The 27,540-nt window shown below is 46.0% G+C and overlaps 1 long non-coding RNA gene across 1 annotated transcript in view; it reads left to right on the top strand.

Moving 5' to 3' along the window:
- Window positions 1-18,998, top strand: part of LOC121137248 — a 31,560-nt gene extending 12,562 nt beyond the window's left edge. Inside the window, exon 2 of the long non-coding RNA XR_005874491.1 lies at window positions 18,596-18,998. This is a non-coding gene — a long non-coding RNA (uncharacterized LOC121137248). The remainder of the gene's footprint in view (window positions 1-18,595) is intronic.
- Window positions 18,999-27,540: the final 8,542 nt, after the last annotated feature.

Genomic DNA, 27,540 nt, shown 5'->3' with positions numbered 1-27,540 from the left:
CCATTCTTTTTATCTGTTTGTTTGTTTGTTTGTTTTGTTGTTGTTGCTTTTCGAGACAAGGTTTCTCTGTGTAGCCCTGACTGTCCTGGAACTCACTTTGTAAGCTAGGCTGGCCTCAAACTCACAGAGATCCACCTGTCTCTGACTCCCACTACTCGCTTGGTAAGAAAAGAAATTCTTTAGGAGTGCTGGGATTAAAGGTGTGAGCCCCCCAAGTCAAGCAAAGATTTTTGCTTGGGGGGGGAGGGAAATGGAGGGGGAATAAGCCTATTCCTACTCCTTGCATAGCAGAACAGTCTATTTGATTACTAATAATTAATTATTCCTCAAACCCAACCCTGAGGCTTCTCCTCTGAGACCCTGGGGACCTACCCCAGTAGGAGGCCTGTGTGTGGCAGGCTGATGAGAGTGACTGGGGACACTGGGGTTTCATGACACACCAGAAAGAAGGAGCCAAGGCTTGCTCTGAATTGGCAAAGTCAACTCTGAGCCTGGAATCGCTGGTGAAGTTGCTTCCCTATAAGGCAACTCAGACCCTATGTCCTCCTGCCTTTCTCTGGAACTCTGGCTCCCTGCCACCCACACTACTACCAAGACCTCTTCGGGCCCCATGGGGGCAGGGTTCCTCTCATCTGTCTCTCAGCTCAGTCCTTCAACCCCTCCTTGACCGATTGTCACCCCCTTCCAGTCGAAGTCTAGAAAGGCAAATGTGCCTTGTTCCATCTAGTATGAAGCCCATATCTTCAGGCTCTGGGTTAGCTCCCTGGATTCAACCCCGAAAAGCTTCACTCCAGCCCAGGACACTTTAGATCTAAGCTCCAGTGGTGGGATGTGATCTCAGGATGTTCTCGGTCATTCCTGGACTGTCGGATCCCTTGGAAATGAGATGAATTGGGGTTGTGAATCTAGAACAGTGTGTCAGAGTCTAAAAGAAAGTGACTCAAAGGCATTCCAGGTCTCAAATTCCATGTCCTCTGAAAAGTGGACTCAAGCAGCAGGAAAAGGAGAGGAAGGGAAGTGCTGCCACTGCCAAGGCCTCTGGAGGCCTTTCGGGGTGCACACTGGATACAGACAGTGCCCCAGGCCCCCGTGTACAGCCACACCCTGTCACCTTTCTCTTCTCCAGTGTTGCCATCTGCCCCAGAGATGAAGTCTTCTGATAGGTCTACCAGACTCCCAGGTCCCAGAGCCAAGTAAGACTTGGATGTGAGAGGGGACCGGAGGGAAGTCTGCTAAAGGGAGCACAGAACAGATAAAAATTGGATCTTTGAGAAAAATGTGTGAGGAACAGCCAGATAATAGCATCCTCGAGCTGTGCCTGGCCTGCTGAGCCCTCCCACAGAGCTGTAGGTCGAGTGTGTGTGTGTGTGTGTGTGTGTGTGTGTGTGTGTGTGTGCTTTTACAGCACACACACACACACACACACACACACACACACACACACACACCCGTTCAGGAACTGCCTTCGCTTTGGGATTCCTGCAGAAGGAACTGTGCTCCTGAGGCTGATCTTGCACTTGCTTCCTGTGACTTTTTCTTTTCTTTTCTTTTTTAAAAATAACATTTGTATTCTTTGTGAATTTCATACAATGTATTTTGATAATATTCATTTCCTCTGCCAACTCCTCCCAGATCCAGCCCAGCCCCATTTTCCTACCCATCCAACTGCATATTCTCCTTTTCTTTTTTAAACTCGCCAAGTCCAATTTATGCTGTCCAATTTTTTTTTCTTGGCTCTTCACAGTCCATTGCATAAAGGGGTTATAATAGTCCCAAATGTAAAATGAACCCCGAATGGTTCAATTATACAAGCTGTGAAATTTTTTACTTGTTTTTAAGCATGTGACAAGACAGAAGGGAATTGCAAGAAATCCTCTGAGGCTTCAGGAGACACCAGCACTCAGAAACCATGAGCCTTCAGCTGGTGGCTCTGGTCAGTCCACACTCTACCAGGGGCTAACGTCATAAGGACAGGCTGGGCAGCCTGTAGCCGGACTATGTCTCCACATCCTGGGTGCTCACGATGGCAGGTACCATGGCAGGCAGACTTGTCACACAGCTTTGCTGCCTGCTTTCGACCACAATCATGATCAATCCGTTGGGTGGTGGTCGGGTCTGGCTGCCGTTTCTCCGCTGAACCCTCGGTGCCAGCAGGAAGCAGGCCGACACCATTACTGCCTTCCAAAGGGGTTGAAAGAAAGGGTAGAGGCTCTGAATTGCCAGCACTTGCTCTTTCCTCAGTGGAAGCACCTGGTTGGGAGCAGGCAGGGTGGGGTGTCGGACTGAAGTGAGGGGCTCTAGAAGAGGCCGCTGATCTCGGCAGTACCTCAGTCCTGGAATCCTAATGCATTCTCTACCACACAGCAGAGATCTGAGGTTTAGTACATACTCTGAAGCCCTTGAGGAAACGTTACTTGTTTATCCTCAGGAGTTTATTTACAGTGCAAACACCCAAACAAACACACACACACACATACACACACACACCCTTTCTCTTTAATAAAATCAATGTGAGATATGAGCAACAGAGCAAAGAAAGAATAAGAGATACATTGCTATTAGTACCACGTAAAATATTCTTTTTTGTCTTTTATTTTTATTGGCATATACACGTGATGAATTTCATCTTGACACTTCCATATAATGATTTTTTTTTTTTTGGTTTTTCGAGGCAGGGTTTCTCTGTGGCTTTGGAGGCTGTCCTGGAACTAGTAGCTCTTGTAGACCAGGCTGGTCTCAAACTCACAGAGATCCCCCTGCCTCTGCCTCCCGAGTGCTGGGATTAAAGGCGTGCGCCACCAATGCCCGGCTTGATTTTATTTTTTTAATTATGTGTATATATGTGTATGAAACTATGTATGTGCATGTACACGAGAATGCCAGAAGAGGGCAGCAGATTCCCTAGAGTAGTGATTCTCAACCTGTGGGGTCAGATCCCTTGGAAGATATTTACATTACAATCCAAAACAGTAGTAAAATTATAGTTATGAAGTAGTGATGGAATAATTTTATTTGTGGTGGGGGTCACCACAACATGAGGAATTGTATGAAAGGGTTGCACAGCATTAGGAAGGTTGAGAACCACTGCCTTAGAGCTAGAGTTACAAGGAGTTGTGAGCTGCCTGAAGTAACTGCTGGGAACTAAGCCCAAGGCCTCTGGAAGAGCAGATGAATTTTCTCTCCAGCCTCTGGTTTGAATTTTTGTTGAGTGTTGTTGTACAGCCCAGCTGGGCCTCTAACTCTCCATCCTTCTGCCTCTGCCTCCTAATTGCTGATTTTTTTTGTTGTTTTGTTTTGTTTTGTTTTGTTTTTTTGAAACAGGGTTTCTCTGTGGCTTTGGAAGCTGTCCTGGAATCGGTTCTGTAGACCAGGCTGGCCTCGAACTCACAGAGATCCACCTGCCTCTGCCTCCTGAGTGCTGCTAATTGCTGATCTTAACCATAACCAGCCTACATGTTTCTCTGTATTGTCTAGAATGACAACCCTCCCCTATGCCAAAACACAAAACAAGTGTGTATGTACTATCACAATTCCCAAAACAACGATGAGAATTTTAACCAAATGGTGTACACAAGATGTTAGTTCATACATTAACACCACCACCCAGAAATAATCAATGACTCTGGAATTGATTACAGCTCCTGTCTCTAGGATCAACTCATGAACGCTATCCTCCTGTTTTTCCATTAATTTTTGTGTTCCTCAGGGGGAAAGTTACCTACTAAGATCAAACTTCACACCCCATAACTTTTAAAAATAGACTCTTGCGGGTTGGGGATGTACCTCAGTGGTAGAGTACTTGCCAGCACAAGTACAAAGGGAGGAAGGGAAGGGAGGAAGGAGGGAGGGACAGGAGGGAGGGAAGGGAGGGGGGATGGAGGGGAGGGAGAGAGTCTCCTCCATACCCCAGGGTATAGTCTTCAACCTCAGCTCTTGCCATGGAGCTATTGTAAGCGTTTCGTCGGGATGGGTCAGGACAGGATGGAACAGGAGTGGGCCAGGTATTCTGGCACTCGGGAGTCACAGAATACCCAGTGTTACACAGCTCAGGTGGAAAGGTATCCTGGAGCTCGGGAGCCAAGGATACTGAGTGTTACACAGCTCAGGTGGAAAGGTATCCTGGAGCTCGGGAGCCAAGGACCACCACAGGTTGCAGTAAGCTTGGCAGCTTACAGCCTTGCCTCAGAGAAAGGCTTCTCCGGTGTGTCAGCTCCGCTCCGGCAGGACAGGGTCTTCCAGCTGGGGATGTTCGCCTAGTGTAGCAGTTTTGCTCCGCAGGAGGTTTCTCGGGCGAAGTTGCTACAGTTCAGCAGTATTCATGGAGATGTGGAAATTTTGATGAATTTTAAAATTAGTCGCCTTGCGTTGTAGACATTTAAGATGGTTTAGAAACACAGAGGAATTGGGGCCTGGCAGAACAGGTTTGTAATCAAAGCTACTCAGGAGGCTGAAGGCAGGAGGTTCAAAAGTTCAAAGCTGAGGCCGGAGGTTTAAAGCTCATGGCCAATCTAGGGAACAGAATGGGTTGAAGGCTACTTAGTAAGATCCTGTCTCAAAAATCAAAAGAGTTGGTGACATCGAGAAATTTATTTGCTTGTCATATGCAAGGCCCTGGATTCAGTCCCAAGCATCACAAAAGATTGAGGTATGGGAGGGGTGAGTTGGAGTGGAGGGGTGGAAGGAAAAAGGCATTTGTCTTTTTAGAAATTAAGTGAAAAAGAAACATACAAACAACTAACAAGCTAACAGTAAAGGCTCAATTGCTCAGTCCTTGCTTGATCCATAGGAACTGTAGTCTATATAATGTTGACTAGCAAACTCCAGCCAAGGCCAAATCCTGGTTTAGTGTGGTCTGCAAGCAAAGGATGTTTTTGTTTAAAAAGTCAAAAGCATGCCGGGTGTTGGTGGCGCACGCCTTTAATCCCAGCACTCGGGAGGCAGAGGCAGGCGGATCTCTGTGAGTTCGAGAGCAGCCTGGACTACCAAGCGAGTTCCAGGACAGCCTCCAAAGCCACAGAGAAACCCTGTCTCGAAAAACCAAAAAAAAAAAAAAAAAAAAAGTCAAAAGCAGAATAGTATTTCATGACATGTGAAAATTATGGTAACCCTAAATTTCAGTGTGTATATGTAACACTTTACAGGAGCACAGTCACGATCATTTATTTACAGTCTCATGGTTCCTTGTGCAAGATGACAAGTGTCAAGTGGTTGTAACAGAATCTGTATGGTTCTCAAAGTCTAAAATATTCACTGCCTGGCCTTTTACCAGAAACATTTACTAATTCTGCTCCCAAGCACTGCTTTTCAGCCCCTAATATCTTTAGAATAAGTGTGCATCATCCACAGTCAATCTAGTTTTCTAGAAAGATCTGGTCTTAAACCAGAGGGCCTATCCCACAGAGGGAGACACCTTAGTTTTCTCTCACGTGAAAGGAGTATGGTGTGCTCACCTTGGCAGAAAATATACTAAAACTGGAACAACGCAGAGAAATAGTGTGGCCACCACGCAAGGATGACATGAGAGAGAGGTATGGCTGTGGATGGTGGTGCATGTCTTTGGTCCCAGCACTTGGGAGAGCAGAGGCACAAAGATCTCTAAGTTTGAGGCCAGTTTGGTCTACATAAGGAGTTCCAGGACAGCAAAAGCTATGTGAAGGAAGGAAGAAAAAAAAAAAAAGAAAGGAAGGAAGGAAGAAAGAAAGAGGAGGGAGGAAGGGAGGGAGAAGTGTGGATGAGCTGGGGAACTGGCTCCCTTGGCGAAGTTATTGCCAGTCAAGCATCAGGACTTCAGTTCAATCCGTGATGCCCACATAAGAAGCCAGTGACGCAGTGCACCTGCAATCCCAGGGGACCTCTGGGGTTGGATGAATGAGTTCCAGGTTCCGTGAGAGATCCAGTCTCAGAATAAGGTGGAAAGGGCTCAGAGGTAGAGTATTTGCCATGCAAGCCTGATGCCTGGAATTTGATCCCACATTGAAAAAAAAGTGCATTGGGAAGAAACATGCCTGTCATCCCAGTGCTGAGGATACAGAGACAGGCAGAACCCTGGGGCTTGCTGTCAGCCAGCCTAGTCTATTTGGCAAACTCCAGGCCAGTAAGAGACACTATGTCAAAAAGAAGTCGACATCACACACCCTAGGTTTACATTTAGCCTCCACACACTCACACAATCAAAAAGGGGAAAGAAGAACAGGAAGGAAGGAAGGAAGGAAGGAAGGAAGGAAGGAAGGAAGGAAGGAAGGAAAGAAATTAAAGAAAATTGGCAGCTCTTCCAAATGTCATTTTATCTACATTGGATGTATTTTTATATTTAGTTTAGCCTTTTAATTCAAGGTAAAATTTCTCCACTCTTTTCATCACAGGACTTTTGATCTGATTCAGCACCTAGAAGCATCATATTATTTTGTTGATATGTCACGGGCATTTGTTTGTTAACTGCTGCTTCAATGAGCCTTTAGGTTAATCCTTTCATAAAGAGAATGATACAGCAGCCAGATGCAGGTAGGATCTCTGCCACGATGATGACAGAAGGCTAAAGCTATTACACCTTTTCACTTTCCAAACCTCCCCTCTAACCAATCGGTAACTGGACGATCTACCCTTGAGTTTTCTGCTAACTCACTGGCAAGGGTAGTAAATACATTAATGGACAACATAATTGTCCCATCAGTAGTCTTAGCCAGTGGGGGTGATGGTGCTCACCTTTAATCCCAGCACTTGGGGGCAGAGGCAGGCAGATCTCTGTGACTTTGAGACCACCCTGGTCTACAGAGGGAGTTCTAAGACACCCAGAGCTACACAGAGAGAAATCCTGTCTCAAAACACGTCCCCTCAAAAAAAAAGAGCCGTAGTCTTGGTCTAGAGAGGTGACTCAGTTGTAAGAACACATTCTTTTTTTTTTTTTTTTTTTTTTTTTTTGGTTTTTACGAGACAGGGTTTCTCTGTATTGTTTTCGAGGCTGTCGGTCCAGCCCAGCCTCTAACTCACAGAGATCCGCCTGCCTCTGCCTCCCGAGTGCTGGGATTAAAGGCGTGCACCACCAACGCCCCACCATAAGAACACATTCTTACAGAGGACCTGGTTTCAATTCCCAGATCACACATTGTGGTAGTAAAATTACGATACACAGGATTGGGGTGAAGTACATTAATTTATTAGGGGAGAAGTCACTTACATGAGAAAGCAATAACCCAGGATCAGCACTCCAAGCATCCAAGCTCAGCTGCCCTCAAGAGCCGACTGGAACCCAGAGGGCCAGCCTATCCTTCCCCTCTGTCCTAAATCCCACAAGCCCATGTATGCACCTGTGACTACGCCCAAACGGGCATGGTCAGCACCACTGGTACCTAGTAAGATCTCTCACTACACCACTTGGCAGCTCACAACTGTCTGTAACTGTAGTTCCAAGGAATATGACACCCTCACACAGACATACATGCACATACGCACCAATGCACATAAAAAAAGCATCAATGCACATAAAATGAAAAAGAAATAATTTAAAAAAAGAGCAGTAGTCTTGGGAGTAAATGTGCAGCATTTCTTCCTAGGCATGACACAACCTCCCTTCTGGGCTAGCATCATGCTGAGTATGAGCCCAAGGCAGTCAGTCTAGTGGCAGCATCCAGCTGTCTATACGCTGCTTATGAGCAACCCTAGAATGACTAAAAAGCTGTTCTTTATAAGAGATAGTCAATCCAGTCCACAGGTTTTATTTTTTAAGATTTTTTTTATTTATGTAGGTGTTTTTGTGTATGTATGTGTATGTCACCTGTGTGCCCATATTCATGGAGGCCAGAAGGGGGCGTTCGATACCTGACTTGAAGATACAAGAAGTCGGGGGGTGGTTTGTTGGTTTCTTTTGTTTGTTTGTTTTTTCAAGACAGGGTTTCTCTGTGTAACTGCCCTGGCTGGCCTGTAACTCCCTCTGTAGATAAGGCTGGTCTTGAACTCACAGAGATCCGCCTGCCTGTCTCCTGAGTACTGGGATTAAAGGTGAATGCCACCGTCCAGCTGGAGAAACAGTTGTAAACTGACTGATATGGGTGCTGGAAACCAAACCCAGGTCTTCTGGAAGAACAGCTGGCCATCTCTCCAGCTTCCCAATCTACATTTTTGTTTATTATTGACCACCAGAACATAGCTGTCCAAATACTTTAGCTATGTGGTTTCTTGCCGTAAATTCATTTGGAACCTCCCTGGAAAACCCCTACAGAATCAATGCAGACATGAGAGTCAGAGGAACCAGATAGGAACCTCTTAACTCAGTGATCAGTGTTTCTAAGGCAGGGAAATTGAAGGTGAGAGTAATGGAAATACTGCACAGGTCCTACACCAAGCTGGGTACTGTACCCGAATAAAGGTTCCCATCAATAATCCCACCATATGTGAGCTTGGGAGACACTGAGCACAGCGTAATTGTTATCTGTTCCTTCGTCAACTGAGACATTTTGGACACGGGGAGAGTCTCCAAGAGGACATGGGTAGAGGATCCCTAATTGGGTGAGAGAAAAATCCATCCCTCGGTCTTGGCTGAGAAGGGGGATGTTCAGGTGGGCCAGTCTGCGTTGTTAGGAACAAGATTAACAGACTCCAGCAAGTCTCACTGCCCAATTGCCGTGCCTGCTGCACAGCCTGTATCCGAGAATGTGCGGAGGGTATCGGTATTGATGGCACAGAGGCCAGTCAACAATGTAAAGAAAACTTTAAGCAGGCCCCAAAAAGGCTCAAGAAAACTTCCCAAGAAAGGCTTCCCTTCAGAAAAGCTTCTGCTCCCTGCCTTACCCTGGCTGGTTCTGCTCTGACACCAGAGACCTACGTGGGTGTGTCAGAAGAGGCAGTTAGTCTTTGGAAAAGGTGGAGGTCAGGGCGTTCTGTGGGCCAGCCCTTTTCAGGAACTTATTGCCCCGGGCATTGTATTGTTTTTAGTAAACATGTTTTGTTTTGTTTTTTTTAGAATATCATCCAGTAGTTTAAGAATATTTCTTTTTTTAAATAGTTTATTTATTTATTATGTATACAATCTTCAGCATGCCAGTAGAGGGCACCAGATCTCATTCAAGGTGGTTGTGAGCCACCATGTGGTTGCTGGGAATTGAACTCAGGACCTCTGGAAGAACAGTCAGTGCTCTTAACCGCTGAGCCATCTCTCCAGCCCAGTAAACATGTTTTTAGTAAACATTGTCTTACAGCTGCCTGGTCCCAGGCTGATGGGGAAGTGGGTCTCTGGCCAAGGTCTGTTGTCCCCACACCCAATGTGTTCCTATCCTGAAACAAGACCAGCACACAACTGATGCAGCATGCAAGCCTCCAGCATGTGTCTCATCCGAGGGGGAAAGGTATTGCTTGACCTGGGGTTGTCCTGACGCGTGAGCATAACAACCACTCTAACGAGAGCCTGTAGCGTAAACTGAACCCATTCTGCTGAAGCATTTAACTCTGCATATCCAAGTTCTATTTCTAAGGTGTGCCTTAAATCCTTGATTTCTACCATTTCTACCCTCTTTGGGTCTTTTCAGGAGTTCCTCTGTGGCCCCTAGGCACCTTCAGTAGTGGTTCAGTTAGGAGGGGATTAAATCTAACAAAGATATAGAGCCAGCCTACCAGATGGATCCAGATGTGTCCATTTCCTGGGGCTGGGGGCTTAGTTCAGTGGCAGCACACTTGCCTAGCAATCATAAGGCCCTGGATTTGGTCCTTGCATCTGAGAGACAAAGCCCATAAGTCCTGTTTGAAAGGACCTCGAAGTTGGCACAAGACACCCCAAGATCGAGTTCTCAGCACAAATGAAATTTATTTTCTTCAGAGGAACAAAGAGTGGGAATAAGAGACAAAGAAGACAGGACAAGGGATAAGGAAAGAGGAACAAGGGAGAGGGGAGAAAAGGGGTTAGGGGGTGGGAGGAATATTTGCCCCAGGGGGACAAAGGACTGTCTCTGGATAGAGAGGAGACAGGTGCTCCCATGTCCCATCATGATGATAATGTGCTAAACCTCTGAAACTATAAGCTACTCCATTAAATGTCTTCCTTTATAAGAGCTACCATGGTCACGGTGTCTCTTCACAGCAATGGAAGAAATCCTAAAACACTGTCCTTTACTCAAACACCATGGGCCTTGCCTATATTCTGCAGCTCACATAGCAGCCTTAGTGGTCAGGAAAACCTCACAGGAGTTTGCTCTGCTGAGCTGAAACTTGTCCAAATCTTCTGGCTGGTACTGATAAACCTTGAACTTCAAGGGTAGGCTGTAAAGGGAAGCTTTTTCCTTGAGAGAAACCTTCCCGCCAGCCTGGTTCTAGAGCCGCATGAGTCCCAAATAAACACACAGGAGGCTATATTAATTATGAAGCTGTTGGCTTTGCTTGTTTCTTACTGGCTAGCTCTGACTTAAGTATTTATCCCATAATTGCTAATCTAAGTATTTCTCTTACCGGAGAAATTTCTGAGCTTCCTACCCCATGGCGGTTACATCTTGACTCCCTGTGTTTCTCCTTCCCGGAGTCCTCCTGGACTCCTAGTCCCACCTATCTTGATTCCCTATTGGCCAGCAGTGCTTTATTGACATATACACAGGACTTTCCCAACAGTAGGCCACACATTAAAAGAAAAAAGTCCCTTGACTATGTGACAGAGTGAGGGATGTAGCCAGTATGCAGTTTTTCAAGAATCAGCCTTCATTTTCCATTGTTGGAGAATCAATTCTTCTTATTTCGTAGACTACATAACATCTTATAATTGGGACGATCCCATGTCCCTTCTGGAAGCTGTTCTAATCCTGGGAAGGGATACAGGGAGACATTTGGTCCAGGGGAGGTATGTGTCTAAGATGAGCATTGTTATATGTATTTTAAGTTTTGATTCATTTTTTCCACTCCCCCAGATGAAGAGGGACACCATGGAGTATGACAGTTCCACTCCACATTAAACTTCCCGTGGTTCCCTGTAATGTCTTAGAGGTAAAATGGCTGCTATGGTCGACTGTGTTTTTTACAAGACCAAATTGTGGTACACTCTGTTCTGAGGTTACCTGGGTGGCATACCCTCTGTCACCTAGGTGACATTGCCAGCAGTAGCAGTTGGGAGAGAGTCTTGGAGATCATTATTATCTCTTTTAATGTCTGTATTTGGAATTTTTTGTTTTGCCAGGGGAAATCCTTCTCCAAAGAGAGTTGTTTTTCTCAGATAACCAAAACTGCCCATGTAATCACCCCCTTCCTTCCCAAGGAGTCCTTGTCTCAGTCTAGGTAGAGAAGCTAGGATCCAGAAGCTGGCTCTTCCCAGGGCTTCATTTCTTCCTTGAACTTCCTTATTCCAACACTAGTGAGTGGAACACCTACAGATCTAATCACCCCTTGATCCACAGGAATTTTAAAGGAGTAGAAACATTTTGGGGGCCGCTGTTTAGAGGGAAGGGGAAAGTTTTCTATGTCCTTTTTACATTGCTCTAATTCCTTCCTGAGGCCAGAACAGGGACTAAAGACAGTTGTCTTGTCTTCTCTTCATTGCATTTTCTTGTGATCTGACCCCTCAGCTGTTCCCAGGTCTATCTGCCCTCCATTTTGTGGAATGTAAAAAGGTGGCAAACAAGATGGACGATCCCAGGCCCTTTTATCTGTGTTCCCTTTGTCCTTTCAAAGACAGGATGCAGCCGGGCGTTGGTGGCGCACGCCTTTAATCCCAGCACTCGGGAGGCAGAGGCAGGTGGATCTCTGTGAGTTCGAGACCAGTCTGGACTACCAAGCGAGTTCCAGGACAGCCTCCAAAGCCACAGAGAAACCCTGTCTCGAAAACCAAAAAAAAAAAAAAAAAAAAGACAGGATGCATTAGTTTCTATTCTGCTGCTGTAAAAAAACAACTTATGGAAGAAAGGGTTTTCATTCTGGCTTATGGTTCCAGAGGAATGAGAGTCCATCATGTGGCTAGGCGTGGCAGCAAGTGGCAGGCTTGGGGACCGAAGCAGTAAGCGGAGTCATGTCCTCAAGCAGGAAACAGGAAGCAAACAGGAAGTGAGGCAAGACTACAAACATTCAAAGCCTGGCTCCAGTGACAGACTTTCTCTGTCAAGGCTCCACGTCCCGAAGGTTCCCAACTTCCCCAGTGTTGCCAGCTAGGGACCAAATGTTCAGATACCTGAGCCTATGGGGGACGTTTCTCAAATCACCACATAGGATCCCACTATGTAGCCCAGGCTGGCCTGAAACTTATTGGAGAAACCCCGCTGCCTCTACCTACCGCGCGCTGTCATTGACGGCATACACCACCACATCGGGCTCTCCCTGGTCATTTTTTGAAGGGGAAGGGCATTAACTCCATCACACAGAGCTACCGTTTCTCCCTGAGAGGGTGGGATTTTTGTCATTAACATAAAGGATCAAAACCTGGCATACCCCATCGTCTGGCCCAGAGTAAACCCCATTCTACACCAAAATCTCCCCATCCCCACAGCCTCCAGACAAGTGGTGCTAACTCTAATTCACTTTTAGCCCCCAGAATCTAGTACCAGAGTTGCCATTAGGAACCTAAAGAATGTGCAAGGCCAGCATTTGGTCCCCAGGGGAGGAGAAAAAAGGAACTAAATAAACATTGACAAGGCTGATTGGAACTCTTGAACTTCCTCTGAACTCACGTTAGAATTCACTTAAGGCTGAGAGAGAAGTAAAACAGGACCATTTCCAGAAATCACAACCAAAGACTCAGTAGGGTGGGGATGGGAGTATGACAGACCTTCTGGAAAAGCTGATTGTACATTCTGAGAGAAAGCCAAATCCTGCATCGAAAACTGGCATGTGGTAAGGGACACAGAGGTCACAGACCCAAGAGTACAGGTGTTACACTGCAGTATTTGCCTGGCTGTGGGTCTGAACAAGTCCTTTAGGAGAAAAAGGACATAATAGAGAAAGAAATGGAAATTTTAGTTCATTTAGGTTAGGTTAGAACTGGATAGATGGAATTTATAAACAAATAAATAAATATAAAGAAACAGACAAAAAACCAGGGTCTCGTGTTGCAAAGGCTGGCTTTGAATAGGCGATGTGGCTCAGAATAACCTCATGAATGCTAGGTTCTCAAATGTGTGCCGTCATGCCTTGCTGGGAGAGAGACATTTCATCTTGCTTACAGCAAGCAGTGTCACCATTTATAGAAGAATGAAACAAGCACCAGGCAATTTGAATATACAAATTTAGCTTGGGCCCAGGAGTCAGCAGAACTAGGAGTCAGTTTTGCTCCTGGACTAGGCTCCTAGGGCTGGCCAATCCCACTCCCAACACCATTTTTCCTAATCCCTAAGGACCAGGCATAGATGGAGAGCAATGGGGGAGCGGGGCAGCAGGTAGAGGCACAGGCCTAAACTGAACATTTTCTGGACAAGGGGCACAGACTAGGTTTGCTAACAATTCATCTGTGTGTCAAAAGGGGACACTGGGCTGGGGTATGTCACTCCCTGTTAGCATTCATGGGGCCCTGAGTTTAAACCTAACCCTGCAACAAAATACAAACAGAGACCCCTGCATACTTCAGCCTCCAAAGTTCCAAAACAGCCTGTCTCCACCCTTTATCTCCTCGAGGGAGGAATGCTTTCAGTGGTCTGCAAAGCAGACAATCAGATTCTTCCAGAGCAGAGCAGAGGCATGAAGCAGATCACAGCTGTGGGCAGCACTGACCGCTGGGGGACCACGAGCAGCATCTGTGTCCTAGGACAACCTTCCCAAGGAGGACAGAGAAAAGGCTTGTCAAGGAGAGCCATCACGAAGGGAGGACGTGGGGTGGGGGGGACACTGTGCCGTGAAAGACTGAGGCAGGGGGCAGACGGTGAGTAAGAGGGGCTGTGAGCCGGGCGGGTCCATCAAGCAGAGCTGTAGGGATTTTATGCTTTTCCTGTTGTTTTGTTTTGTTTTTCGAGACAGGGTTTCTCTGCGGCTTTGGTGCCTGTCCTGGAGCTCTCTGTGTAGACCAGACTGACCTCCAACTCACAGAGATCCACCTGCTTCTGCCTCCCAAGTGCTGGGATTAAAGGCGTGCGCCACCATTGCCCAGCAGTGCTTTTCCCTTTGAATGTATGTATGTATGTATGTATGTATGTATGTATGTATGTATGTATATGAAATATTAAACACACACACACATATTTGCTTTGTTTTAAGATGAAGATCTGTTGTCCAGGCTGATCTTGAACTCCTCATTTCAAAGCAATCTTTTTGCCTCAGCTTCCAGAATAGCTGGGACTAACAGCAAATGCCCCAGTGCTAGGCAATATTTTGTTCTTTTTTTTTTTTTTTTTGGTTTTTCGAGACAGGGTTTCTCTGCGGCTTTGGATGCTGTCCTGGAACTCGCTCTGTAGACCAGGCTGGCCTCGAACTCACAGAGATCCGCCTGCCTCTGCCTCCCCAGTGCTGGGATTAAAGGCATGCGACACCAACGCCCGGCTAATATTTTGTTCTTAATCCTGAGAACAAAGGAAGCATCTTTAGTGTAAGAAAAAAAAGAATGGACCTACTGTGTTGGTGAGGATGTTGAGAAAATAGGAATCAGGAGAGAGACCAGTGCTCAAACTCTGGCAACTTCCTCCTCTTTAAGGGCTTCAGAGTTCATCTCAACCACCTTGTCTAGATAACCCTCGGAGGCATGCCCAAAGTCTTGTCTTTAGTCCAGGTCTGCTCAAGCTGAGTATGACGGCCTGGTAGCTAAAGCAGCTTCTGGGAAGTGAGGGGGAAAGAGACGGTGCAATGGACAGAAGCCTGCAGAGACGGGTGGAAAGGCATGTGGAAGCCAGACGTCTACATCCCAGGCTGGCCAAAGGTCATGGAGCTGATGGGAAGAAGGCCAGGAAAGGACCCTGACAACTGATCAGTCGCTGGACGGTGATGGCACACACCTTTAACTCCAGCCTCAGGAGACAGTGGCAGCTGTGAGTTTGAGGCCAGCCTGGCCCACAGGGTAAATTCAAGGACAACCAGGGTTGTTACACAGAGAAACCCTGTCTCAAAAAACAACAGCAACAAAAAGAATAATGAGTCAGCCTGCAGGAGAGAGACAACCTCAGAAGCACAGCTGGGATAGTGGGGGGGGGGGTTGGGGGAGGGTTGGTTAACATGATCTAAATCTGACGGAATTTCTTAAGGTCTTCTTTTAGTCTGCTTCCTTCTCTGCTTCGTAACTGTTTTAAGGGACTGGAGGTGTAGGTCGGTGGTAAAGTGTCGCACCTGCTGTGCGGCCTGCATCCGAGAATGTAGCGAGGTGGTCGGGATAGATGACACAGAGACCGGTCGGTTGCTTTAAGAAAACTTTATGCTTCCCAAGTCAGCTTAGGAGGAGATTCCAAATCCACTTAGGAGAGAGAAGTCTCAGGAGAAGTCTCTCTAAGAAAAAGGAGCTTCCCTTTTTTAAGGACTTCTGCCATTCATCTACATACCATTCTTTCCAGACTTCTCACCCTCCTGGCTGGTGGTTTAATCTCCGGCCCCAGAATCGGGGAGACACCACAGGGGGGACAGGAAGAGGCATCTAGCCATAGGGGGTGTGAAAGGCATGGTATTTCAGTGAGCAAGCCCTTATCTGAGCCCTATCAAGAGCTTTATAGCACTGAATTGTTTTCAGTAAACATTACACAGCTGCCTGCTCCCAGGCCGAAGGGGAAGTGGGTTTCTGCTCAAGGTCTGGTGCCCCCACAGTACAGCATATGCACTGTGTCGGATTCTACCCGAGAAGAACATGACCAATTCCGATTTGATTGATTTGATGCTGAGACAGGGCCACACTTTGTAGCCTCCGGTGGCCTGGAACTTACTATGTAGACCAGGCTAGCCTCTAACTTACTGATGTATGCATGCTTCTGCCTCTTGTGCTGGAATTCAAGGCATGTGACACCATATCTGGCTCAATTAAGACTTTGTAGTCAATTAAGTCTTCCCAAGACATATTTTGTCACTACTCTTCTTGATCTTTGTTTGATGTGTTTGTCCCCAATGTAATACGAGTTCTCGTAGGGAATGAGCCTCATCCCCCACCCCGTGTGTGTGTGTGTGTGTGTGTGTGTGTGTGTGTGTGTGTGTGTGTGTGTATGTATTCACATCCACACCAGAAGCATTGTTTATTACTACAGAAAAATCATACCCAGGTCTGCAAATGCAGATACAAGTACCACAATTCATCACTCCGTGGTGCGGCCGGGAAACTGAGGTCCTTGCTGTAGAAAGGAGGCCTTCCGACCTGTAGCTGGGGGAGTTAAGCCTTCCCCTAGCTTAAGACAGCCCTAGGATGGAATGAGCAGGGAGGTGCATCAGGCCTCTCAGGAGCAGCAAGGAGGCAGGCCTGTGAGAGGAAGTCAGCCACTGTCCTGGGTCCTGGCTCCCTGCCACCAGCTAGCTCAGTGTTTCCTCCCTCCTATCACAGAGGCCATTAGAATGGGTAGTGTCAACAGCTGGCCAATCAGATGGGGACTGAAGACTGAGGGGGAAGAGAGAAGTGGAAATGGCTATCCTGGAACCCTGGCAGGGGAGCAAAGGACCTGTGTGCTTATGCAGAACCAAAGAAAATGCTGGCCGTGGGGGAGGGGAGGTGCGGACTTGTTCTGTTTGTTCTGACTTTCAGTACCCTGAAAGTCCATGTATATTAGTTTGTCTACAGACACACATTCTTATGTTTCTTTGTAAATGCACAGGCAGCCAAATTGCATGTGTGCTATCTTGTGCACTCGTGTATAAGAGTACTGATGCTCACACATGCACACAGGAATGTCCACCAGCCTGTGTGAGATGGTACAGACATATCTGAGTGCATGCAGATGTATTAGGGCCGGGGAGGGGGGAGGAGAACCTGTTAGCTGAGCTATGTGTCAGTCCCTTGACAGTGTTTGATCCAGACACAGTAGGTGTCTGTTAAGAGAGGGGCTGAGCCCCATTAACCATTTGAGGTTCCTAAGCTCAGAACTCTGCTCAGAGGAGGGAGTGGGACCGTGCAAAGGTGACAGCTACTGGGAACCCAAGCCAGCTCCCCATCCAGACCTCTGATAGAAGCACTTTTGAATGAGAGCCAGTTTTCTTACTTAAGTCCATTGCAAACCACACAACTCTTGCCCACTCCCGTTCCCATCTCAAATTCTGTACTGCAATCAAGATGGCCTGCTATAGCTGGGGAGCTGGGGAGCCCCCACTCTATACATAGCTTGGCTTGCTCATTCCCCTGCTCCAGAATGCAAATGTCCACCCCATCCCCATTCCAAATAGCAGTCCCTTTCCTTGAAGACCCCTTGGCACATGGAGAGCAGGCTCTCCCTCCTTGGTGTCCTGGTTCTGTCAGTGGCAGTAAGGCACCAGTTGAGACACAGTTACCCAATGTCACCCTTTGGTGGCCCAGGGACTTCTTTCCAGAGACTGGGTGATACAGGATTCTTGACTCTGCCAGAGTAGGAAAGAATTTCCCAAGGAGCCAGTAAGAAGAAGAGTTGAGTTTCTGCCGGGCGTTGGCGGTGCACGCCTTTAATCCCAGCACTCGGGAGGCAGAGGCAGGCGGATCTCTGTGAGTTTGAGGCCAGCCTGGTCTACAGAGTGAGTTCCAGGACAGCCTCCAAAACAATACAGAGAAACCCTGTCTCGAAAAACCAAAAAAAAAAAAAAAAAAAAAAAAAAAAAAGAAAGGGGAGGGAAGGGGAAGGAAAGAGAAAAGAGGTAAAGAGACAGAGACACAGAGAGAGGACAGAAGAGCAGAGGGAGACAGGAAAAGTCCTGTCTGCCCCACGGGAACATCAGGAAAGAGAGAGGAAAAGAGAGCGTAAGTGGGCTGGGGTCTGTATTTTAAAGGTGTCCTTTGCACCTTCCTGCAGACTAGTAGTCATAGAAGCCTGGGCTGACCAGGGAACCGCCTGAGTGCATTCTGCCAGGTGTCAGGGGCAGGCCAGCATAATGCCTGAATCCTTATACCCAGTATCACAGAGATTGCATGAAAAGACATTTTCTTTTTCTTCTTTTTTTTTCTTTTGGTTTTTCTAGGCAGGATTTCTCTGTGTAACAGCCTTGGCTGTCCTGGAACTCACTTGGTGGACCAGGCTGGTCTCAAACTCACAGGGATCTGCCTGCCTCTACCTCCTGAGCACTGGGATTAAAGGTGTACACTGCCACTGCCCAGCATAAATTAAAATATTGTCATTGTCAATAATAGTTTGCTCTTGTTTGGAAATTTCCAGAACTTATCTGGGAAAGGAAGAAGATTCATGTATACTCATCATGGTTCCCTGTTACTTTAGTGTTCTTATTAGAATTTCTTTGTTTGCTTAACCTTATTTTGTGTTTTGCAAAAAGGTCTCACTGTGTAAATCTGGCGGGCCTGGGGCTCACTCTGTTGGCCAGGCCATACTCAAATTTGCACCTGTCCTTCTGCTATTAATTCCTGAGTGCTGGGATTACAAACATTCACTATCACATTCAGCTGAAAATACCTGTAAATAGAAAGAACTGTGTCTTTTTTTTTGCAGGCAACTTTCACCACAAATTGAGTGGGAATTTTGGACTCTCAGCTGGCAAGAGACAAGATGAAGGGTTTCCTTTCCTTCCCATTAACCCTCAGTTTCTCATCTCTCTACCTTGCCTCTCTTGTTTACAGGGATCTCGCCACTAGCCCTCTGGACTCACAGAAGAGTAGCTTTCTTGGGCCTGTGCCCATCTCCTGATGCAAATAATGAACTCAGCTTCCTCATCAAAACCTGCCTGTGTTGATCAGAGGCCCTGCTTCTCCTGCCTTCTCAGACCTAGAAAGTATCCAGAGTCTTTGTCCACTGGTTTCTGAGATCCACTAGCCTCCTTTAAAAGGCTGAGCAGGCTTAATAAAATATCGCACAAACCACCACTGCCCCTACGCCATCTGTGCCCATGGCCGACTTATAATCAACAGTCTACTGTGTCTCCCTTTCTTTGGGGTGCCTCAGCAGGATGAGCCTAGCACTTCCTAATGTCTTTATGTCTTTATACCTAGGAAACTGTAATAAAAGCCTCGGTTCTTCTTTTGATCGCTTCTTTGGCACTGGCTTTTTTTTTTTTTTTTTTTTTTTTTTGGTTTTTCGAGACAGGGTTTCTCTGTGGCTTTGGAGGCTGTCCTGGAACTAGCTCTTGTAGACCAGGCTGGCCTCAAATTCACAGAGATCCGCCTGCCTCTGCCTCCCGAGTGCTGGGATTAAAGGCGTGCACCACCAACGCCCGGCTTTTTTTTTTTTTTTTTGAGATAGAGTCTCACTATGTAGCCCTGGCTAGTTGGCCTGGAACTTGCGATGAAAATTCTGAACATGCCCAACATATGACTGTAAGTCTGGCCTCTGGTCTCTATACCAGTATAGATATAATCTGGTCCACGAAAGAACAGGAAGGCACAGAAGGGCACGCAGGCTAGCATCATGGGATATGACTTTCTGGTTTATTGCTTTCCACTCCGTGGGGCCTCCTACAATGGAGGATTTATCCAGTTTCAGCCAAACCTGTGCATAAGGAAGGACAGAACTGGTTCCAGACTGTGTGGGAAGCCTTAGGAAGGAGGATGGAGTTCCCAGGACACACCCTCTGTCTCTCTCTGCTCTTGAGCTTAGCTGTGTCTAACAGCAACAGAAATGGTATTCCAGGCTCAGACCTGTCCCTTCCATCCTGGCCTAGACAAAGCCTTGGGCAGGGCTGTGTCCCAACCCTCTCTGCAATTCATTAGACAGCTCTTATTACTGGGCTTGGTGGTACACGCCTATAATCCCAGCACTTGGGAGGTAGAGGCAGGAGGATCAGAAGTTGTTCAAGGTTATCCTTGGCCAGTTTAGGCTACCTTTTGTTTACAGGAGAAGAAAGGGATAGGGGAACTCTATCAAGCACCTTCCTGCAGATAACAGTCAATTCCTGGCCTCCAGCAGCAACTGGACCCCTGGCTTTACAACACTGTGGGGAGGGCATTTCTAACAACATCAAGTCCTAGGAGGAGGAAGCAGGATGGAGTGAAGGGACAGGGAGGTATCCATAGACTCTTAAAGCTAAGATGATAAAAATTCATTGTTTTTTAAAAATACCCTCTGGCATTTTTAGGAAAATGAAGAGCATGTAGGTTTGGAGAGGAAATTAATTGCTAAATGGCATAAAACCAGGCCATAACCACCCCCAAAGACATGCAAGTCACCCAAAGGACTTGGTCTTTTGTCTTTCATTCCAAGTCCCCGAGCCAAGCATATCTGGGAGCAGCTTGGGCAACAGCTCAAAGAGCCTGGAAGCCCAGGAGCCTGGAGGCTGTAACAGGGCAGGGCTGTGTGTCTCTAGGGAACAGGGGCGTGGTGGAAAGAGGCGGGGCAGAGGAAACTGGTACCACCTGGCATCTTGCTACAGAAAAGGCAGAACCCAGGCTGGACTTTGGAGACTTGCTGATTTGATGAGATATGCACTGAAGGACAGCTTGTTTGAGAGCTCAGTATCAGGAGCACAAATCTAGAGTTGGGAGTTTAAACAGAGTCTCTACAGAATCGCCTCTAGCAGTGCTTCCTACATTCTGAGTAAATGAGGTGCCAACCACTGTGACTTCTAGGCATGGCATCCCACAAAGGAGGAAAGGTGCCAGCAGCTGTGACTTCTAGGCATGGTGTCCCACAAGGGAGGAAAGAAAGCCCAGATTGAAAAGGAGTAACCCTCTGCAATGCAAATGGGATTAAGACACAGCCTGTTCTGAAAATGAATTCGATGCTGGCACCCACAGCCTACTGTAGGCCAAGTTAGGCTACATTGTAGAACAGTGGTTCTCAACCTTCCTACTTCTGTGATGGTTTATGTGTTCCTCATGTTGTGGTGAACCCCCCCAACCATAAAGTTATTTCCTTGTTACTTCATAACCGTAATTTTGCTACTATTATGAATCATAATATCTGGTATACAGGATATCTGATATACGACCCCTATGAAAGAGTTCTTGGACCCCAAAAGGGTCAAGACCCACAGGTTGAGAACTGCTGTGTAGAGAGATGAACCATACTTTCAGAACCATGCTTAAAAACCGATCAGGAGATTCCTTCTACCAGAACCCACTTCTTAGCCATGAGAAAAGAAGACAGGGCTGTGAGTGCAGGGCGGGGGTGGGGGTGGGGTGGGGGGGTGTTGAAACCTTTTGAGTCTACTTTTGAGAATGTCTGCTTACTCAAAAACACAATGAACACCTAAGACATTGAATGCCTACTGTGGATAAACAGTCTGGTGTTGTTGGAGTTGACAATGAAGAAAGGAGTTGTTCTGTGGGGAGGAAAGGTCAGCCCCGTGTACAGGTGTAGTCTTCCTACACTCTTGTAATCCTTCGTGAGCAAATAAGAACCCAACATCACATTTCTCTCTTTGTCTAGACTGACTAACTTAGATTTGCATTTGATGCCCCAGGGCTGGTAAGTTGGCTCAGTGGGTAAAAGAGCTTGCTGAAAATACCTGATGACCTAAAATCAGTTTGTGGAAACCATGATGGAAAACTTTGGAAGTTGTCCTCTGACATCTACACACACACACACACACACACACACACACACACACACACACACTGGGTGGGGGGGGGTTATGATTTTTTTTTTTTTTTGGTTTTTTGAGACAGGGTTTCTCTGTATTGTTTTGGAGGCTGTCGGTCCAGCCTGGCCTCGAACTCACAGAGATCCGCCTGCCTCTGCCTCCCGAGTGCTGGGATTAAAGGCGTGCGCCACCACCTCCCGGTGGGGTTATGATTTTTTAATATTTGTAGCACAAAAAAAATAAAATACCCAGAGGCAGATATTAGGGTTCAAGCTTCAAGCTGAAGATCAGAAAAGCAAAGCAACCAGCCACTAGCTCTTACCTCTAGCTCAGACTGAAAGGCGATCCTGGCTCCACCAAACCTCAGACTGAAGTCCCAGACTGCTGTGCTCTCCTCAAGGAGGCTGGTGAATCCTGAGACTGATTGTCTGTCTATCCTCAATGTGGCTGGAGAATGAATGCCAGCTCTGAGACCCTGTTCCTGTCTTATACACCTCCTTAATGCTTGGGTTAAAGGTGTGTGATCCCAGTGCTGGGATGAAAGGCATGAGCTCTGTTACTCTCCACTCTTGCATAGGCCGGGTGACCTTGAACTCAGAGATATCTGTCTACCTCTTAATCCTGAGTCCTGGGATTAAAGGTGTGTACCACCACTGCCTGATCCCTATAGCTTGAGGCTGACTTTGCTTTCTGGATCCTCAGGCAAATTTTAATAAATCATAAATTACATATCACCAAAAATATTTGTTTGTCTTATTATTTTTGTGTGTTTGAGTGTTCTGCCTGCATGTGTGTTTGTACACCACATGTGTACCTGGTGCCCGTTGAAGTCAGAGGAGGGTATCAGATCCCCTGGGCTGCAGTTCAGATATTTGTGAGCCACCATGTGCCAGGAACTAGACCCAAGTCCTCTGCAAGAGCAATAAGTGCTTTTAAACACTGAGCCAATTCTGCAGCCCAATAAATAAAAATTTTAATACATAGATTTTTGTGCCCTGGATATTGAAATCAGGTAATCACTCTATCAGCAAACTATATATCCAGCCCCCAGGCATTCTTTTAAGGAAATTAAACTCTGAAAACACCATAGCAGATATTTCTGTAATTAAACATTAATTTTTTACATAGCTCTAGTCTGTGGGAGAAAAAAATCATAAAAATTTACAGTTTGCCCATTCCATTGTGATAAATTTAGTTCCTAAATTTAGTCTGTTATTCTGCCTGACATTAGTTTTGTTTTTGTTTCTTTTTTCTTTTTCTGGTTTTTCAAGACAAGGTTTCTCTGTGTAGCCCTGGCTGTCCTGGAACTCACTCTGTAGACCAGGCTGGCCTTGAACTCATAGAGATCCTCCTGCCTCTGCCTCCATAGTGGGATTAAAGGCATGTGCCACCACTGCCTGGTCTTGCCATTCTTCTTTTTTGGTGTTCTTAACCTTATATTGAACATTCAGAACTTGATTCATAAGAGAATTTATGAAAGTTATGTCACTATGTCACATTAACTCCTAGCAATTTTGCAAGAGCCTTCAGCCCTTTCAAGAGGCCAACCTGGCCTACACAGTGAGACCAGACCCTGTCTCAAAAAAGGGGGAGGTAGGGAATGCAGCTCAGTAAATATAGTGTTTGCACAATGATTTCCCCTTTGGGCCTGCCCTAGTTTTTAGAAGCCGATTTTGAAAATTGAAAAGAAATAGTTTTTTTCTTCTCCATGTCACACTCCCTTTCTCCATGTCCCTTCTTCTGGAGAACTAGTGATTGCTTGGAGAGCTTGATGCTGTGCAGGACCAAGGCGGCATCTACCTCTGGCCTGGCCTGTGTGCCTCTTTGCTTACCACCTTTTCCTCCCAGGGGACTGGGATGCCAGCTCGTGCTACCTTTTACTTCGGCAGATAGTCAGGGATATCACTCTGCCTCTTACCCTAGAAAGTGGTTTTGTCTAGTAGCTCTTCTCATCCTCCCAACTGAGCCCAGCTTTCCCTGACAGCAGCAAATCAGGTACACACTGAAATAAGAACGTGGATGGCTGAAGTTATTCTCAGGGTAGAGTCTGGGCTCAGTGCTTAGCTTGAATGAGGCCCTGGGTTCAATTTACATACACACACAGACACACACAGAGAGAAACAGACAGACAGAGACACAGACACACACACACATACACACACACACACACACACAGAGTTTAATATCAAGGGATAACCAAGAGCTTAGCAATATAATCCGTAGCCTCAAGTGATGGGTTAAAGCTATCCCTTCAGTCAATGTGGAAAAAATGACAAGATCCAGCCTCCCTGCTTTAATTATGGGACCTGGAAAAGCTCACCACTTCCTCAAATGTTCCCTCCCTAAACCTGTTCTACTTCTTACTTACTGAGGATATTTAAATGAAAAGGAAACACTGAGTTTTTCTGAATAAACCAACAACAAACCTACAAACAAGTCCTTGTATTTGAGAGGGTTTGCAAGATACAATGTGGGTATTCCATTCTAAACTTAGGAGACTGGCTGTGCAGTTGTGGAATTGGGTAGAAAGTGACAGAGAGAAGGGCTAGACAGCACAGAGGTCTCCAAAAGCCTATTGGGTGCAGCAGTGCCCGCCTGCAATCCCACTACTGGGGAGCCTGAAAAAAAGAGGGATTTCATTTGTTTGGTTTTCAAGACAGGGTTCTCTGTGTAGCCCTAGCTGTCCTGGAACTCTCTCTAGACCAGGCTTGCCTCGAACTCACAGAGATACACCTGCTCCTGCCTCCTCTGGGATTAAAGATATGCATTGCCACTGCCTGGCCAAGGGATTTTCTTTTAAAGGGATGGTCTTATATGTAGCCCTGGCAGGCCTGGAACTTGCTATGTAGCCCAGGTTGTCCTTGAACTCAGAGATCTGCCTGTTTCTGCCTTCCAAGTATTGGAGTGTGAACTATCACACCTGATCTTCAAGCAGAAGGATCTTGATTTGAAGGTCAACCTGGATTACGTAGTAAGACCCTGTCTTAAAAACAGAGGAGAGAGGGTATGCAACTCAGTTTGCCTAATAATGTGCCCTTTCTATCCTGTCTCATATAATAGAAAATGCATATGAAATATAAATTATGAATTATCACGTCGGTTATGTTTTTGCCTTGGTTAGGGTTTCTATTGTTATGATGAAACACCATGACCCAAGCTACTTGGGGAGGGAAGGGTTTATTAGGCTTACACTTTCTTATCACTGTTCATCACTGAAGGAAGTGAGAACAGGAACTCAAATAGGGCAGGAACCTGGAGGCAGGAGCTGATGCAGGGGCCATGGAGGGATGCTGCTTACTTGCTGCTCCCATGGCTTGCTCAGTCTGCTTTCTTATAGAACTGATGATCCACCAGCCCAGGGGTGGTCCCACTCATAATAATCTGGGCCATCCCCCATCAATCACTAATTAAGAAAATGCCCTACACACTTGCCTACAGCCTGATCTTTTTTTTTTTTTTTTTTTTTTTTTTTTGGTTTTTCGAGACAGGGTTTCTCTGTGGCTTTGGAGGCTGTCCTGGAACTCGCTCGGTAGTCCAGGCTACAGCCTGATCTTATGGAGGCATTTTCTTAATTGAGGTTCCCTCCTCTCAGATGACTTTAGCTTGTATCAACTTGACATAAAACTAGCCAGGACAATATTACATACTGCTTTAAATAATGGTTTTGGTTGGAGTTCGAGCTCAGCTCCTATCCCCAACAGCTCCTAAAGTCTACCCTGATACCACATAAACCAGCATGGTGCCACATACCAGGAATCACACAATTTAGGAGGTGGAAGCATCCAAAACAGAAATGCTCAAGGTTATCCTCAGGGAGTTCAAGGACAGCCTGGGCTAGAGATCCTGTCCCCAGAAAAAGTTTATTCTCTTTGACCTAGTACTCTTCTAGGATTCCATCACAAAGAAATGCACACAAACATGGTCAAGAATTAATGGGGAGTGGGGGGTGGAAAAGGGTATTCCTGTTTATCTTCCATCAGTAAAAATTGGGAATAAATATGTAATAGAAGAGAAATTATACATATATGTGAGGGGAGAGGGAGAGTCAACCGTGACAGAGACAGAAATATAAGACGTAATTCCACCTGAAAGCTTAAGGAGTTCCTTTATATTTTAGGGACAGCAGCAGCAACCAGTCAGAAAATGCCAGTGTGAGGCAGAGTTAGGGTTTATGTAGACTTTAAACACAAGAGTTGAGAGAAATAAAGAGATTCTAGGGAAGAAAGCACCAGAGCCCTGGCGTGGATTTCTCTGAGACAGTCACACTTCACTGTGTTTCCCTTAGTCATCCATCAGTTTTGGGTGGGTTTTGACGCTATTGTGTCCAAGTGAAATGATAGTCTCCCAAGGGGCAAGATAGTGATGGAGAAAGCAAAAATCCAGACCACAGGAATGCTGGCAGCTGAGGCATCTACACGGCAGCCCAAGTTCATAGTCTTGTTTGTGATTTTTGGAGGAGGTCTGGGAAAAGGGATGAGGCCTGTGGAGGTCTGAATGAGGATGTCCCCCATAGGCTCTGGCATTGGAATACTTGTCCTCAGTAGGTGGTACTCTTTGGATAGGTTTAGGAGGTATGGCCTTCCCGGAGGAAGTGTGTCACTGGGAGCGGGCTTTGAGCTTTCAGGTGACTTTGTCTGCGTCCTGATTGAGGTTTGAGATGTAACCTCTCAGCTGCTCCTGATACATGCCCCCTGCCATGATTCCATGCTATGACTGCCTCATATCCTCCTGGAATCAAATTTAAATTCCTTCCTCTATAAGCTGCCCTGGTCATGATGTTTTATCACAGCAACTGGAAAGTAACTGAGACAGAGCTAATCTAAAATCATATGTGTTTAGTACTCAGCTTGGTTCGTTGTCATTGTGAGAGAAATGTTACAACATCTCTGTTGTGACCTTCATAGCGATGTTAATTGCACCAGAACTCTTGATTCTCAGCTGGCAAGAAATCAGTCAGATTCCAAGATGAGGGGCTCCTTCCCCTGCCATGCCCCCATCATTTTCTCGGTCTTTCTGTTCTGCCTCATATAAAATGTGACATGTAAAATATGATGTATATATAATATATAAAATAAAATATGTGTATATGTAAAATATATGTATATATAAAGACATAAATATATACATATGATAGAAAATAATAGCTTGATTGGGTCCAGTACTTAGAGGTGAATCATGCTCAGCTTGCACAGGACCTGGGTTCTATCCCAAATGAATAAAAAATAACATATAAAATAACTGAGATAGGTGCTACAGAGATGCTTTAGCAGTTAGGAGCACATACTGCTCTTGCAGAGTTCAGTTCTGAGCACCCATATGGGGCAGCTTGCAAATGACTGTAGCTCCAGCTCCAGGGGATCTGACATTCTGGCGTCTGCAGGCACCTGCACCACTGTGTACATGTTCTCCCACAAATACACTATTTTAGAATGACAAAAATAAATCTTCAATAGATAAAATAATGTTCAAAAAGAATTTTTAATTTTTTTTGTTTTTGTTTTTCGGGACAGGGTTTCTCTGCAGCTTTGGAGGCTGTCCTGGAACTAGCTCTTGTACACCACACGGGTCTCAAACTCAGAGATCCGCCTGCCTCTGCCTCCCGAGTGCTGGGATTAAAGGTGTGCGCCACTACTGCCCAGTAAAAAGAATTGTTAAAGAAGCCGGGTAATGGTGGTGCACACATTTCCTCCTAGCACTTGGGAAGAAAAGGTAGGTAGATCTCTGAGTTTGAGACTGCCTAGTCTACAAAGTGATTTCCAGTACTGCCAGAGCTACACAGAGAAACTCTGTCTCAAAAATAAATAAACAAATAAATAAATAAACATAGAAACAAAAGAATCTTCAAAGACAGGGACTTTTTTTCTACAGGTATTTTAAATTAAAACCAAGATATGGTTTTGTGTGTGTGTGTGTGTGTGTGTGTGCATTCACATATATTAAAATATATACTCTTATGACAATTTAGTTCAAATATAGAAAGCTAGAGATATGACCAGAGAAAATGTTATTTTTTAGGAGAACTGAATATCAATTTTGGCTTTCTCTGGA

The sequence above is a fragment of the Mesocricetus auratus genome, unplaced genomic scaffold, assembly GCF_017639785.1.
Source record: "Mesocricetus auratus isolate SY011 unplaced genomic scaffold, BCM_Maur_2.0 Super-Scaffold_100676, whole genome shotgun sequence".
NCBI lineage: Eukaryota > Metazoa > Chordata > Mammalia > Rodentia > Cricetidae > Mesocricetus > Mesocricetus auratus.
The sequence above is the reverse complement of the archived record's forward strand: the minus strand, read 5'-3'. Positions and strand labels throughout refer to the sequence as shown.